Below are 15394 nucleotides of genomic sequence, written 5' to 3' on the forward strand. Positions count from 1 at the left end.
CAAATTTCACTAACAGCACAGATGAACTAGATGAGAAGGCGATAGAGCTGGCAACTCACATCAAGCGCTGCTATGACGACTGCCTCAGACCTCAACGACGAAGCTCCAACAAAGAAATAGCCAATCTAATCAAGACCAAGCATCGAATACAGAGGAGAGTCAGGAAACTCAGACGAATTGGACTAAGAAGTGACATGGACGAGAGAGAACTGACAGCTGAACTCAACAGAGTCTCAAAACATCTGACCAAAGCAATCAAGCTAGAGAAGCAACAACAAGAGAATAAACTGATTGAACAGCTCAATGACGACAAAAACTGTCGGAACTTCTGGAAGGCCTTCCACAGACTCAACAAAGACAATCAGCACAGCACAAATCGACTCAAGATGACTACACAAGAGGCTGCAAACAGCTTCGCAAATTCCCCGCAACAGACCATGGTGACGCACAGACCAGAGACAACTGAAGCGAGCGAACATCATGAAGTAGTTGAGAGGACTATTGACGAAGCTGCGATAGAAGCCTATGAAACACCAAGAGAACATTGGCAAACGGACCTAAAACCACAATTGCTTAGACGACTCATTTCTGAGAGAAAGAACACAGCCCCAGGCGATGACCAAGTTTCTTATAAGATCCTGAAACAACTGCCAGACAACATCGTAGAGAATCTTTGCCAACTCATTCAAGAATCGCTCAAACGAGGAAAGATACCAACATGCTGGAAGAAGGCCAAAGTCTGCATGCTCCCTAAACCAGGCAAGGATCACACCGACATCAAGAATTACAAACCCCTCTCTTTGACGAGCTGCATTGGCAAACTAGGCGAAATTATCGTAAAGGAGCATCTGATCAGACACTGCGAGGACATAGATTTATTCAGAAACACCCAAGGAGCTTACAGAACGGGGAGATCAACTGTAGACAATCTGCTATGCCTGACTCAATATGCCTTTTGACGAAGCTCTCTGGAAACGACCAACTGCAGCAGTCTTTCTTGACGTACAACAAGCATTTGATGCAGTGTGGCACAAGGGACTACTCTACAGACTCCAGGAGAACAAAGTTCCGATGTGGATCATAAAATGGACCAAAGACTACCTCAAGAACAGAGAACTGAAAGTTGTGTACCAGCAAGCTGTAGCAGGCAGATAGCTTCGTCCCAAGTGCCGGTGTCCCTCAAGGAGGAGTTATAAGTCCAGTTCTTTTCAACATCTATGTCAGTAAACCCGAAGTAACAACCGCCAATGTCTCCCAGTATGCAGATGATATAGCACTCTACACGACCAATGCAACCTGCAAAGCAGCCACTCTAAGACTACAAAGAGCACTTGACACACTAGACCACTGTTGCAACCTGTGGAAGATCAAACTCAATCCAGACAAGACTCACTTCATGCTCATCACTAGACAGAGAGACAAACAACAACCACTGACTCTCAAAGGAACACAACTGGAGACAACCAAGAAAACAACCTTTTTGGGTGTAGAAATCTCAGACAACTTGACTTGGACAGAGCATATCAACAAAGTTGAACAGAAAGTTTTTGCCAGGATAAACGGACTTAAAATACTCAAAGCTAAAGGAATCAGCTCTAAAAGCCTAATCAGACTATACAAGATGACTGTCAGACCAATCATGGACTACGCCTCATCAGCCTGGGCCAATGCTTCAAACTACCTCCTACAAAGACTAAAAATATTACAAAACAAAGCACTGAAGACAGCACTAGAGATACCATTTAGGGCATCCTCGAAAGAAGTACACAGTAGAGCTAACATACCGACCATGATTGAATACTTGACCAGACGCAACATCAACTACCTGAAACGAGCATCGAAGTACAACTCCTCTATAAGAGAACTTATCCAAGATGAACTGAAGACAGTACCAACCGATAGCAATCTTAGGACTCCGATACAGACGATAGTAGTAATACTATCTGCCATGTTACTGGAGGGGGGGGGGGGTCCGGACCCCCCCTACAAGAACTCTCACCACCGAAAAACTGATTTTCTCTTAGTGAAAGCAAGTTTTTTGGTTAAGTTTCGCCAGCCTGAGAGAAGTTCTTGGGTTAAGTTGACTGGCGAAACAACCAAAAAACTTGCTTTCACTAAGAGAAAATCAGTTTTTCGGTGGTGAGAGTTCTTGTAGGGGGGGGGGGGGTGTCCGGACCCCCCGCCCTCCAGTAACATGGCAGATACCGGCTGCTCCAATGTGTATTTCAGAAGAAAGAATGCGTAGTACTGAGTGCTTAGACTATGGTTATAGCCTGTTGTAGTAACTTTAATTTTTTTTATCTTTGAGACCATGAGAGGCATACTTGAAAAAATTTGAAAAATTTGAAAAATTTTTTCGAAAATTTTTCAAAGTTTTTCAAAGTCTTAAAATGGTCTGAAATGGATTTTGCGCTATGAAAGAGCACTCAGAAGTGATTTTTTGTTGACTTCACTTTTTTCACTTATGCAGTATGGGGGTCGAAACACCCAAAAATTTCAAATTTTTGAGGAAAAATTTTCAAAAATTTTCCAAGTCCTAAAATGGTCTGAAACAGATTTTGTGCTATAAAAGAGCACTCAAATTTGACTTTTTGTTGACTTGATTTTTCTCTAGGAAAATGTCTCTACTATAAAAGATTCAATTTTTAAAAAAAAGCTATTTGTTAACTTGACTTTTTTACATAAAAAGCAACTCTTGTTCATTTATTTCTTTTTCCATTTGAGAATCAGCATGACAACCATTGCGACGATAGACTTGAAGAATATTCATGAAATTTATGAACAAATAAAAGGTTGACTTTCCACATTATAGTGAACGTTTTGTATATTTTTTGGCAACATGTCTTTATTTGGATCCCGACGTTAACTTGGAAACTGCTCTCAAGCTAAGACCATATGGCGGCTTAATAGGTATAGACAACTCTTCGTTAGACACATACCTTAAGTCTTATAAATTCCTTCGATTACATGCAATACTTCATGACGCCTCAGGGTTTATTGCAGAATACAGTCAGAAAGGTCCTGGATATTCATACGTTTTACCTTGTCCAATCACAAACGCTTATATTGGTCACTTGACTGGTCTAACATTTTGTCTGTTTGTGAAAACGTTCAAAAGGAATTTCTTCAATTTGTTGGAATGTTGAATTCCGAAGTTGTTGTCTTAGATTTTGAAGGCTTTCGTCACAAAAAAACCGGTTTTATAAATAAAGAGTTATCGATTTGCTCAAATAATTATTCAGACACAATCTTATTTCTACCACCAGTACCGTACAATTCACTTTCCTCTAGTGAGAGGAAATCTCATCAGTGGGTTAGTAGATTCTTACACGGTTTATCCTGGAGCACTGGCAGTTATCCTTACTGGTTTTTATCCCAAATCTTTATCGCAATTAAACTTCGTTTTCCGTCCGGAAAGTTCTATGCAAAAGGAAAAGAGAAATCCGAATCACTTCAAACCCTATTGCAGAAGGAAGTTGTAGATTTGGACACTCTTTTACGCCCCAAAGTTGAAGAAATTTCTCATCCGATTAAACATTTTACTTGTGCTTTACACTCTTTCAACTTACCAGAGAAACAAAAGAAAAGACATTGTGCTAAAAGAAAAGCCCAGTTATATTTCTATTGGCTAACACTGCCCAACAATGAGCCGTCGAGTGGAGAAAGTAGCTCCTTCAGTTCTTCAAGTGAATTTATCTCCAAGTTTGACAGTATGCAGTTGCATAACGAATGATAATCAAATAACTCTGTCTTTCGTCAAAGAGGAAAAAATAGAATCACGAGGGCAGTCTATTCTGAGGAAACAACAAATTCTTTGCAACATAGCTGAGGTTGAGACGCTTAAGAAATATCTTTCACTGCTCGAATACTTTCAAATGTACCATGTCTATACAAGAGAAAATGAGAAGACTGAAACTAACCCCTTTACCTATTCACAAGTCGTCAGCACCGGTTCAAGTGACCCTGGACGACGAAAGTCTCCCTGATGAAATAAAGCAGATAGTCAGCAAAGGAAACGTGGAGTCAATTGTCTACTACGCAAAGGATTGTGGCATGCAATCGAACTACAAAGTGACTTACAAGAAAGAAGACAATGACTCTAGATATACTACATATGAATTTTTTATGGTTGAGAGAGTTACTAACAAAATAATGAGCTAACACAAAAAAACTGATGTTTTAATTCATTTTTTGATCAAAACGTCTTTTAAAATGAGTGATAAAGAAGATCAGATAGATTCCCCTGCTGGATTAGGTTTGAATGATTTAGTTTTCAATGAAGAAAATCAAGAGAGACGCTCATGGAAATTTTGTAACTCTAGACTACCACGATCAGAAGTAGTGTATTTTACTCAAATCGTAATAATACTGTTTCTTATTGGTGTGTCCTTGATCAAACTTGTGTTTTTCCATCTTGATTGTGAAGAGTCAACATTTTGGTTTTCATTGCTTTCATGCACAGTTGGCTACGCGCTTCCTAATCCGAAGCTATGAAGAAGATAATTTCAACAAGCGATAGACTATTCATGGCTGTGTGTGGGCCATCATGCTGTGGTAAAACTGAGCTGATATTCCAATTGCTACTGAGAAACACCTTTTACCCAAAATTTAAATCTATTTACTACTTCTATCAACATGAGCAACCAAAGTTCAGCTCTATAGAGCGTAGCGTGAACATTTTTTTCACAAAGTTTTCTGGATTTGATTTCATTTCACAGCTGGAAAACTGTCTGCTTGTTTTTGACGATTCTTGCGAGGAAATTTTCAATGACAAAGAGTTTTCTAAACTCGCAACTGCTGGACGTCATAGAAATATTAGCGTCATTTACGTTAAACATAACTTATTCCAACAGAGTAAATGGTCAAGAACAATTGATCTCAACACAACCCACATCATTTTGTTCAAATCACCTAGAGACATACAGCAGATCACCTATATTGGCAAACAGTTAAACAACACAAGATTTTTAAAAGAAAGCTACGAGTTAGCAACAAAATTACCCTTTGGACATTTACTCATTGACTTGGATCCAAAAACGTCGGAGTGCCTGCGTTATTGCTCGAATATTGTACAACCAGGTCCAACAATTTTTTATCTACCTTCCTCCAAAGCAGTCATAACTAATTTGACAGATGAGAGACAAAGAGTTATGTATGCTAAAGCAAATGCTCGAGCTGTCTGATAGTAATTTCAGAAAGTTCCTCAAAGAAGCACCAAGTAGTTTTATAAATTTTCTATGTGAGTGTTTGCTCAATGTAATCAATGGCAATGTTCCAGTCAACAAACAGTTACTAAAAAATCAAGAGGACTCATTTCAGCAGTTATTATCAAAGGAAACAAGTCTGAAGAAAAAGCGATTTATTTTGACGAGAAAATCACAACTTATCAAGGCAATAGCATTCTCGTGCTATCTTTACTTTAAAATCAAATAATGCATGCAGAAGAATTTGTTTTGATCCCCAAGAGGATGTTCATATCAAAAAATCCAACCAAGGAAGAAATTTTTGATAATCCAATATATCAACAAAAAGCCACTCAGTTATCGCTCCTCCAAAGATCTAATCCAAATTTTGAGCAGAGCAGTGGAAAAAAAGATGCTGACACAAGCACTGATAGACTGATCACGAGAACAAGGAGTATCGGCGATGGAACAAGTGATCCAGATGATGTAAAATCGGAATCATTTGTTAGTGATGACAGTGAAATCGAACCTGTAGTGAAAAAACGGAAAGATTCAGCCTTTGACTCAATAATGCTGGAACTAAAACTAATGGATGAAAATAAAACGAAAAGAGCTGCAATAATCCTGAAAAAAAAATTTGATTCCGATACTGTTTCTATTAGTGAAGAGAATAATGTTCTCCATATTGAAGATGAACCTCAAGGAGTGAAGGTGACAAATTTCTTGTACAATTTACAACAACCTACCAAAAAAATTGACGTGCAAAGTTATTCCAAAATATTGAGTGAACTTGATATAGCAGCCCACTTGGTTTACAATACACATGCAAAAAAAGTTCACGATGAGTTTTACAGCGAAGAAGAGGAAGAACAACCGACTCGAAAACAAAAGAAACAGCAACAAAAACAACCAAGAGGAAGATCTGAGACAAAACAAAAAAGTGCAAAGCCAAAAGTCGATGAGAGCAAAAAGAAGACAGACGAAGAAACGAGTAGAAAAGACTGGGCTTTCTATAGATGATGTGAAGAAACTTGATAACCTCTATTTGAAAGGACCTGCGTCATTTGGAAACGCAAAACGACTGCAAAATTTGAGTAAATTATCAATGAAAAAAGTAAAAATGTACCTGGAAACAAAACCATCTTTCACCAAATATCGTTCACGTCGCCTCAGATTTCCAAGGCTTAAGGTAATTGTTAACGACCTAAATGAGATCTGGTCCGTAGATCTAGCATTTGTTGATAAACTTGCAAAGTACAACAGTGGTGTAAAATACCTTCTTGTTGCAGTTGACTGTCTGTCAAGATATCTCAGAGTTGAACCACTAAAAACAAAATATGCTACAGAAACTGCAGAGGCTTTCAAAAAGATGTGCAAACATAAGCAACCTAAAAAAGTTTGGGTCGATGACGGTACAGAGTTCCTCGGTGCCTTCAAAGACCTTTGCAACAAACGCGGAATTCATTTATACAGTACGTTCAGTGAGAAAAAATCTGCTTTTGCTGAAAGAAATATACGTTCTCTCAAGAATATAATATACAGATACTTAGAAGAAAAGTGGACCTATTCATATCTAGATAAACTGGATTCATTTGTTAAAACTATCACTTCTAGAGTTAATCGAACAATCAATCTTGCTCCAAACAAGGTCACGAAAAAAGACGTTCCGCGACTGGTATCGTTGATTGCGAATACAACATATTCTCAAAAACCAAAATTTTTTGTCGGTGATCTTGTACGAATACTGAAAAAAGAGGAGACGTTTGGAAAGTGCTACAAACAGTCATTTACAGACGAGGTTTTTGAAATTTTGTCTATCCCAACATTGAACCCTCCAACGTATTCTCTTATCGATACCGATAAAAAAATTATTCAGGGTAAATTCTATCAACCCGAACTCCAATTAGTACGAGAATTTCCTATGCAAAATGGCAAGTAAACGTTTTGAAGATGAATTTACGGTACATGTAATCTCCTCCGCTTCGATGGAGATCTTCGATCAAAACACATTGGCTTCATTCAGGAATTTTTTCAATGATGAGATACAACTGTCGGGAGACTGGAGAGTAGCTTTGAGTGAAATTATTTTTCCAACAAAAATAGAGCACATCACAAACGGAGTCCTAATTTCTTACAGTTTAAGTGGTTTAGAAGATCACCAACGGAATAGCTCTGGAGCCAATGTCATATCACGTCCATACAACGGTGAGCGATTAGCTTTCATGCCAGGAACTTTTGATACTGTGCCACAGTTGTTAGCAACCATTAAAAGAACTGTTGGTTTACCAAATTTTTCTTTCAGAGAAATTAAAAGTTCTGGTAAATTTGAAATTGTCTTTGGAAAATATGAGGGAATTACGTTTCCAAACGATGAAATTCCTAGCATTATTGGTTTCAAGGGTGTCCCTGATGGACGAGGAACACACATTGGGTACAAAATGGACACAACTGCAAATAAACTGATGAAAAAAGATGATACCAAGGCTTCTATGGGTGACTTTCCAGCTGATCTGTGCGCCGGGAAACATTTGATATTCATTTATACAAACCTTATTGAGTATCAATACGTGGGCGATGCGAAAGCACCTTTATTACGAGTCATTGATTCAAAACAAAGATTGAAAAACGGTAGCGTCTGCGAGCTTGAACCAACACACCGAATAGTTTTTTCGAATTTGGACTACAAAAAACTTCTTTCAAATACGATTCAGTCAATTTCTATAGAACTACGCACCGAAACAGGTCAATTAGTCCCCTTTTCAGGGACTGGTAAGGTTAATCTGACGTTACAGTTTAAAAAATTTGGTGAGTAAAAGCAATGGATTCATACTACACCAATCAAGCATCTGCTTTGCCTTATTTTTCGGGACACTATAGGCAAAGAGGTAGCGGTTTTGGAGCTTTAGCAAGTGGTATCGGAAGAATCGCTCTACCTATTGCAAGAAAATTTATTTTACCAGCAGCAAAACGTGTTGGAAAAGAACTTCTGTTACAAAGCGTACCAGAGTTAATGGACGTTGTCAGTAAAAAAAAATCTCCAAAGCAAGCGCTGAAAAACACGATATCAAATACAGTCAAAAAGCAAACAGGAGGCTCATTGGCACTGCGAATGAGACAAAGGCGAATTAATCGTAGACGATCTAAACGTTCAGCTTCAAAAGCGAGAAAAGGTAGCAAAAAAAGTAAGTTGATCATTTCAAAATACAAACAGCCAAAGAGAAGTCGGTCGGATTTCTTTGCCAAAGTTAAAGATGATCGGTAATATGTTACCAACAGAGGCAACACATAGTTCCTTGGATTTATTCGAAAAACCAGCGCTTCTTGTAACTTTTGATGGGAGCTTTTGTCAAAAAGTAGGGCCAGTTTACAGTCCTAACGGGCCCATGCTTGAGTTTGAGGTTGCTGGAGACAGAAATATTTTTATTGATCTGCAAAAAATTTTCCTGGAAATCAAATGCAAGATAGTTCAGGCTTCTGAGGCTGATTTAAAATATGATGCTGGAGCTGCAGCAGATGTAACCAAAACAGACGCTCCTTACTTTTGTAATAATGTTTTACATTCACTCTTTTCTGACTGTACAGTATCTGCCAACGGACTGAAAATTTCAAATGCAAATGGAAATTATGCTCACAAAAGTTTTATTGAAACCGAATTTTCTCACAACAAAGACGCAAAGGCTACTTGGTTGGCTTGCCAAGGTTATTCGTATGAGGATAATCCTGGAGCGATAGCAACAGCTGAAGTTAACAGACGAAAAGCTTTGGTTAGACAATCAGCTGAATGTACTTTCTATGGAAAAGTGGCAGTAGATTTTTTTACATGTGATCGACATCTTTTGAGTGGAGTCACATTGCGAATTTCTTTTCGAAGATCAATAGATGATTTTGTTGTAATATCTGACGATGCAGGAAAATCATACAAAGTGAAAATTATAGAAGCTAATTTGTATGTGAGAAAAATGACATTGAACGACGACGTCGTTTCTGCCATTGAAAAAACTTTACTAACAAGCCCAGCGTCCTATCCTTACTTGGAAACTATAACAAAAACTTTTCTGGCTTCTACTGGTTTAGAAAGTTGGAAACAGGAAGATGTTTTTAGCAGGGAGCCTATTCGACGTCTTGCCATTTGTCTCAACACAAATGAAGTTTTCTTAGGAAGCAAACAACTCAATCCTTTTCACTTTCGTAAATTTAATCTGGAGCAGATATGTATTTATCGAAATGGACTCCCCGTTGCAGACAGCCCCATAAATACAGCTGACGTAAAACGCTTGTACTTCAACACAATGTCAGATTTAGCCTATATTGACAATGGACATGGAATAAGTTTGTCTGAATACCATAACCATTTTATTATGGTGTTTGATCTCACCAGCACTCAGCAGGCGCCACACGATTTTATTCACCCTGAACTTACCAATTGTTCAATTTCAATTGAACTTAAGTTTTCAACAGCGTTGCCCAGTAATATTGAAATTTTCATAATTGGTGAAAAAGCGAGCACAATTTTTATCGACTCTCCACGAAGAGTTTCGAAAAATCATATTCTTACAAATTGATGGATGAAGATGAAATAAACAACCTCATTCAACGATGTAAATTGTTAAAGCATAAATTTCATGGTGTGTTTGCTGCTGATAAGTTTCCGCTTAGCCTATCTCAGAACAGCTTCATTATAGTGAATGTATCAACTTCTCAAACAATTGGAACACATTGGACACTTAATTGTCGGAAAAATGGAAAATTTATTTTTGCAGATCCACTGGGACAAAATCTAACTTCATATAAACATTTACACAATAGACTTGCTTCCTCTGCTGGTAATATTCAAACTGTGTTTGAATTGCTTAGAAACCAACCAATTCAAAAACCAAACTCAATATTGTGTGGCTTATTTTGCATTTATATTGCTCATTACCTTTTTGATGAAAACGAATTTGTAAAGATGAGTGATGTTGATTTGATACGTTTCACGCTTCATATGATGCTCTAACATTACTAACTTTTGTATTGAAATAAATTTTTTTTCAAAACTTTATTTTTTCTTCATAAACTAAGCGAACACACAAAACATCATTGTCAATATCCAATTTTCCATAAACACTCAGAAAGATATCCATTATTTGACAGAAAGCACCAGAATGAGGACCATGCAAAATTTTCTCAAATCTCTTAAGAGTTTCAGTAGACAATCGGTCAGTTTGCAATTGTTGGTTTGATTTTTTCTCAACACTATTTTCTAGAATTTTGAAAGCAGTACTTCCAACTGCCCGCTGAGTTTTGCAGCCAACGCCATTGACCAAATTGAGTAAACGTTTTTGAATGTTTGTAGTGTCTCCCTTCGTCTGTAACTTTAGACCATTGTATTCCACAGCTAGCTTCAATTTTTCGAAAACCGTACCGATTGTCTCCAAGTCCTTGCCATTCGAGAATAAACAGTTGAAAGTTGTATATAAGCATGGAACAGAATAAAGTTTAGTTTTTTTTAAGAAATCTGTAGCAACATCTGACACATCAAACAAAACATGATAATGATTAGCAGGTAAAACTCCACAAAAAAGGCTATCATTGTGCATGCATATGGCTGAAACTTTAGCAAACGTTGATTTTGGTTTCTCTTCAGTGATAAAAAACCTAAAATTTTTTTGAAATTGCTTGAAGTAACCAGGTGAACGTTCATACATAGCTTCTACCATTTTCAATCGAGCTCTTTAAATTATTCAGAGAATTCGTGTTCGTCGTCTTTTTGTTTTAATTTAGGTTTCTTTGCAGAGGGAGCTTTCAGAGTTGAATCGTTTTCAGTGTTGTCGTTAGCAGCAGAACGAATTTTTCCGTTCTTTTTCGATAATTTTTCAAACTCTTCTAAAGTCAGTGTTATTCTCTGTTGAAATTCAAACTCTTGACCAACTTTTTTGAACAACTTTAGGAAGATATAAGTTCCTGTTTTGTCATAAGTTTTCACTGTAGCTCGGATCAAACGTTTTTCACTTTTGGAAACGTCAAAATGAGCGTCTCCAAACTCAGCGTCTCTCTCCGCTGTAAAAGGCATTTTGTGTTTCTTATTCAATATATTCAACTAACTGTTTTGCTTCAAGAAAAACCGTGTCAATGACTTCGTGCACTAAACTTTTAGAAATTACACGCAGACGCTAAAAATAGAATTGGTTAACTGATAAGAAATATGATCTATTGAGTTAACAGTATTTGTACGTTAGTCCTGTAGGAAAACACATAAATGTCTTTATCTTATGTATGCATACAAATTCCCATGGTACTAGAGCCTGCCTTAACTTCGGGGTGGTCTTGTCGGGAAACAATACAACTTTAGTGTTTGGTTTAACAGATAAAACGAAAATGAAGAGTACATGTATGACCTTAGGTGTGTCAAGAGACTAACTTGATCAATAAAGTGAACCCAACACGTGTGCCAAAACTTGACGCTTTAACGACATTGAACAACCTACATACTTGTTGAAATTCTCATTCAATTCTATATTCAAGTTCATGCTTGTAATACTGCAAACAAGTGTCTTTTTAAAATAACTGTACCTCAATTCATTTTTGATTTCAACATTTTTGAATTTTTCGTTTCAACATTACTAGTATTTGCTTCAAGGCAACATTATCTTTCAAAATTTTCGTCATTGTTGTTTAACTTCAATTATAACTTAACAGTTCATCTGAATTTTCCAGAGCATTTGCAATGTCTTACCATATTTTGTCAGAAAGCGATTTGTCAAGTGAACGCACAATTATCTATCAGACTGTACATGAAAACTTCATAGTAATTGTACAACAAAAACGTTCTCATGAAAAAGAAGAGTGGATAACTCACGACCATTGCATGCTTCCAAAAATATTCATCAATTTTATGGCTCAGTTACCCGACAAACCCGAAACTACTGGTAGTGGATTCATTACATCAGGGGGAATTGTACCACCAACAACACTTTTGCACCCTCTGGAACAATATGATATATCGAACTTACCAATAGGAACCAAAAAATTAATATACAAATACGATTGCGACTGTGTACCATTCTATGAGAACCAGCTCGGTGTTTTGCAAGCATGCGACAACCTAGCGGATCTTTGGGGGCTTCCAAAATCTCCTGAGTCTCCAACAAATCCGTCACCTTTTTGCACGCCTACTGCGGACCCCAGTCCAACACTCAGGCCAGATAGCTCAGAGCAGAGTCCTTCACTTTTTTCGAATCTAAAAAGCAACAACTTATGGATAAACTTTGACAGTCCTGCAGACACAAACGATCTGTTGAAAAACCTTTCTGGAGACAACTTTGAGACTCCCACAACTTACAATGGAATTGAAGAACAAGAAGATACCCCTACCAAAAACTTCTCTTTAACTCCCGAAAACACTGAAAACCCCCCAGTTGACAATGCTCCAAAAAAGAGAAAAATTTCAGCTATGCGAGAACTCTTTGACAACTCAAAATAAATTATTTTTGATGCGCTGATTTTATTAAACTTGAAAACAGTATGGTGTCCTAACTGTATTCACATTCATTTGCCCGCATATTGATCACAATTGGATTTCCATAATTGTAATTTCTTCTGAATATATAATTTTTCATTCAAAACTTTTTCAATAATTCCTCTCTGTTCTTGCGGTGATCAACAAATACAATGGAAATCTCATATTTGTTCAAAATACTGCGTTTACTATGCATACATTTGCTGAGCAGAAGGCATCCCTTTGATTTGACCCTCCCCTGATCTACAGTAACCGTTCAGTACGACACTAAATATAATCAACTTTACTGTTTAATGAAAAGATTGTGTTTAGTACACAGCACAAAAGTTGGAAAATTTAACAGTTTTTGTTCAGTTTCATGAAACGTTTTCCTTTGATATGAAACTCCCTGCTCAACAGTAACCGTTCAGTACGTTTCTAAATTTAGTCAACTTTACATTTTAACGAAAAGATTGTGCTTATTACACAGTCCAAAATATATATCCAGCTTATTACCAGTTTTTGTTATCTGAAACGTTCAGGGGTTAGGTTAGTTTAATTTCATGAACCCGTTTCTTTTGATATGACACTCCCTTCTCTACAACAACCAATGGGTAAAATTCTAATTTCGATCAAGTTTACTGGTTAATGAAAAAACCAGTGTTATTACCAAACAAACATTGAAGGAAAGAATTTTCGTTATCTGTGAAGGAGGAACTTAGTGTTAGGTTTGCACTCAATTTGAATGAAAACTCTCTCACTTTGCTTTATTATTCATTACAACACGTTTAACAATAACAAAGCATATACTGCCCAAAAGAATTTTCTCACTATTCTTATATATATTTCTGCAATAAACTCAAATAACAACTCAAATTCCACAATACAAAGAAACCTTATTATGGGATTACATGCAATATTTAAGAAGAACTGATAATCCTATTTTTTGTTCTTGCCATTTTTTGCCTATGTTTTACACAAAGGTCTCACACAGAGTTGAAATTTGTATATTATGAATTGTCATGATAAGAATTATATTTAATTGCGCCCCCCTCATGGTTAGAAAACATTGTACTACCTAAAGCTCTAACTGTAGGTGTGCTCAAGAATTCAACGAAACCCCTGTACTGCCACGCAATCAAAACTTCATTTCTTGACTTGATTGCAGAAAATTCAGCTTTATCTGTTCGTCAACTTTTGGGTGAAAAAATTTTAATAAATTGGAAAACATAAAGCAAAGAATACGTACCTCTATTTGGTTGCAAAAAAATTTAATAGCTTTTCATACTTTAACTATAAATTAATATTTCCCAAACTTTTCAAAAACTCTCACAACTTAGAAATAATTCAAAATCATTCTTAACGTTATCAATCATTATTTTCTACATTTCTTACCCTATTATTCAAAAGTCTCAACACCATTCAAAGCTTTAAAACTGCGTTCCGTACTTCAGTACAGTATGCCAGTTCAGTGTCCAAACTGTTCTGCTCAGCTCTCCAACAGAAGGTCCCTTAACAAGCATATGAAGAATATACATAAAATATTTCCAGATATACCGACTTTCAGCTGTTTTCAGTGTTCCGAGAACGTTAGAAGTCTTCCTACACTGCGTAAGCATTCTCGTATTTCTCATCAACAGCCCATTTTAAAAGTCTGCTATACTTGTCGCGTAGGTTTTCAAACGAAACTCGAGTATGCAGAGCACATAAACAATGAGCATGGTCTGCCTATTTTGGACTTGGAAACCCATGAAGTTGATACGTCTAGACCAACAGTCAGTTCAATTAGCGATGGTGTAAACTACTACGAGTTTGAGCCGGCCCAGGTGGATGTAGACATTATGGAATATCTGTTCAGGAAGCGGGACGAAATTTCGAAAACAGTCCAAAAACACACGCACAAGTTTCCACAAAAGGTTCAACTTGTAGTGGAAATGACGCTTCAGAAACCTTTGGATGATGATCAAGAAAAATTGAGCGTGTTTTTCAATACGAATACACGAATCGTAAACCATTCAGGGATTTCGGATGAAATTTTTGAAGACCTTGTCGACAACATTGTTTCAAAACTTGTTTCGTTTTCAAGCTACGGAAGTGGTTGGCAGCTACTTTCAATAGACAAAGTTACCCTGAAGCTGGTCAAATATGTGCCTGTCCGGGGAAGCAGTTTCATACCGTTTCATGAGGGACATCCGTTGAGAAGGGATTCGAATTTGCTGAACATACACAATGGAAGCGACAGCAATTGCTTTCTATATTGCTACACAGCTGGATACCACCTAGTTTACAAAAAAGAAAAACTGGAACCGCCAGCTCCGTGTGTCAGACCTAGGACAAATGTTCTTACATACAGTAGAGAGAACCCATCAGCCAAGATGCCGAAAGGAAACTTTGAAATGCCAATGAGTCTTCATGACATATCAAAGTTCGAAGATCTCAATGAAGTGCAAGTCAATGTTTTCAGGTAACGAGATATTTAAGTTACACTGTTGTCTACTATAAAAGCCTTTCGAAGTAAAAACAAACTTGAATTTTATGAAAAACTCCGTTATCTAATATTATTTTTTTGTTTGATATCCCCCCCCTCGAAATTGTAAAAAAAATTCTGCTTCAGGTATGACAAGAAACAGCTACTGCCCCTGAGATTGTCGAAAAAAAACCATTTCCCTTTGTTCTGGACTTGTTGCTCCTACAAAACGAAAAGACCTACCACTACGTTCTCATTATCAATTTA

Source organism: Convolutriloba macropyga, chromosome 6 (genome assembly GCF_964194025.1).
Source record: "Convolutriloba macropyga chromosome 6, txConMacr16.3, whole genome shotgun sequence".
Classification (NCBI taxonomy): domain Eukaryota; kingdom Metazoa; phylum Xenacoelomorpha; order Acoela; family Convolutidae; genus Convolutriloba; species Convolutriloba macropyga.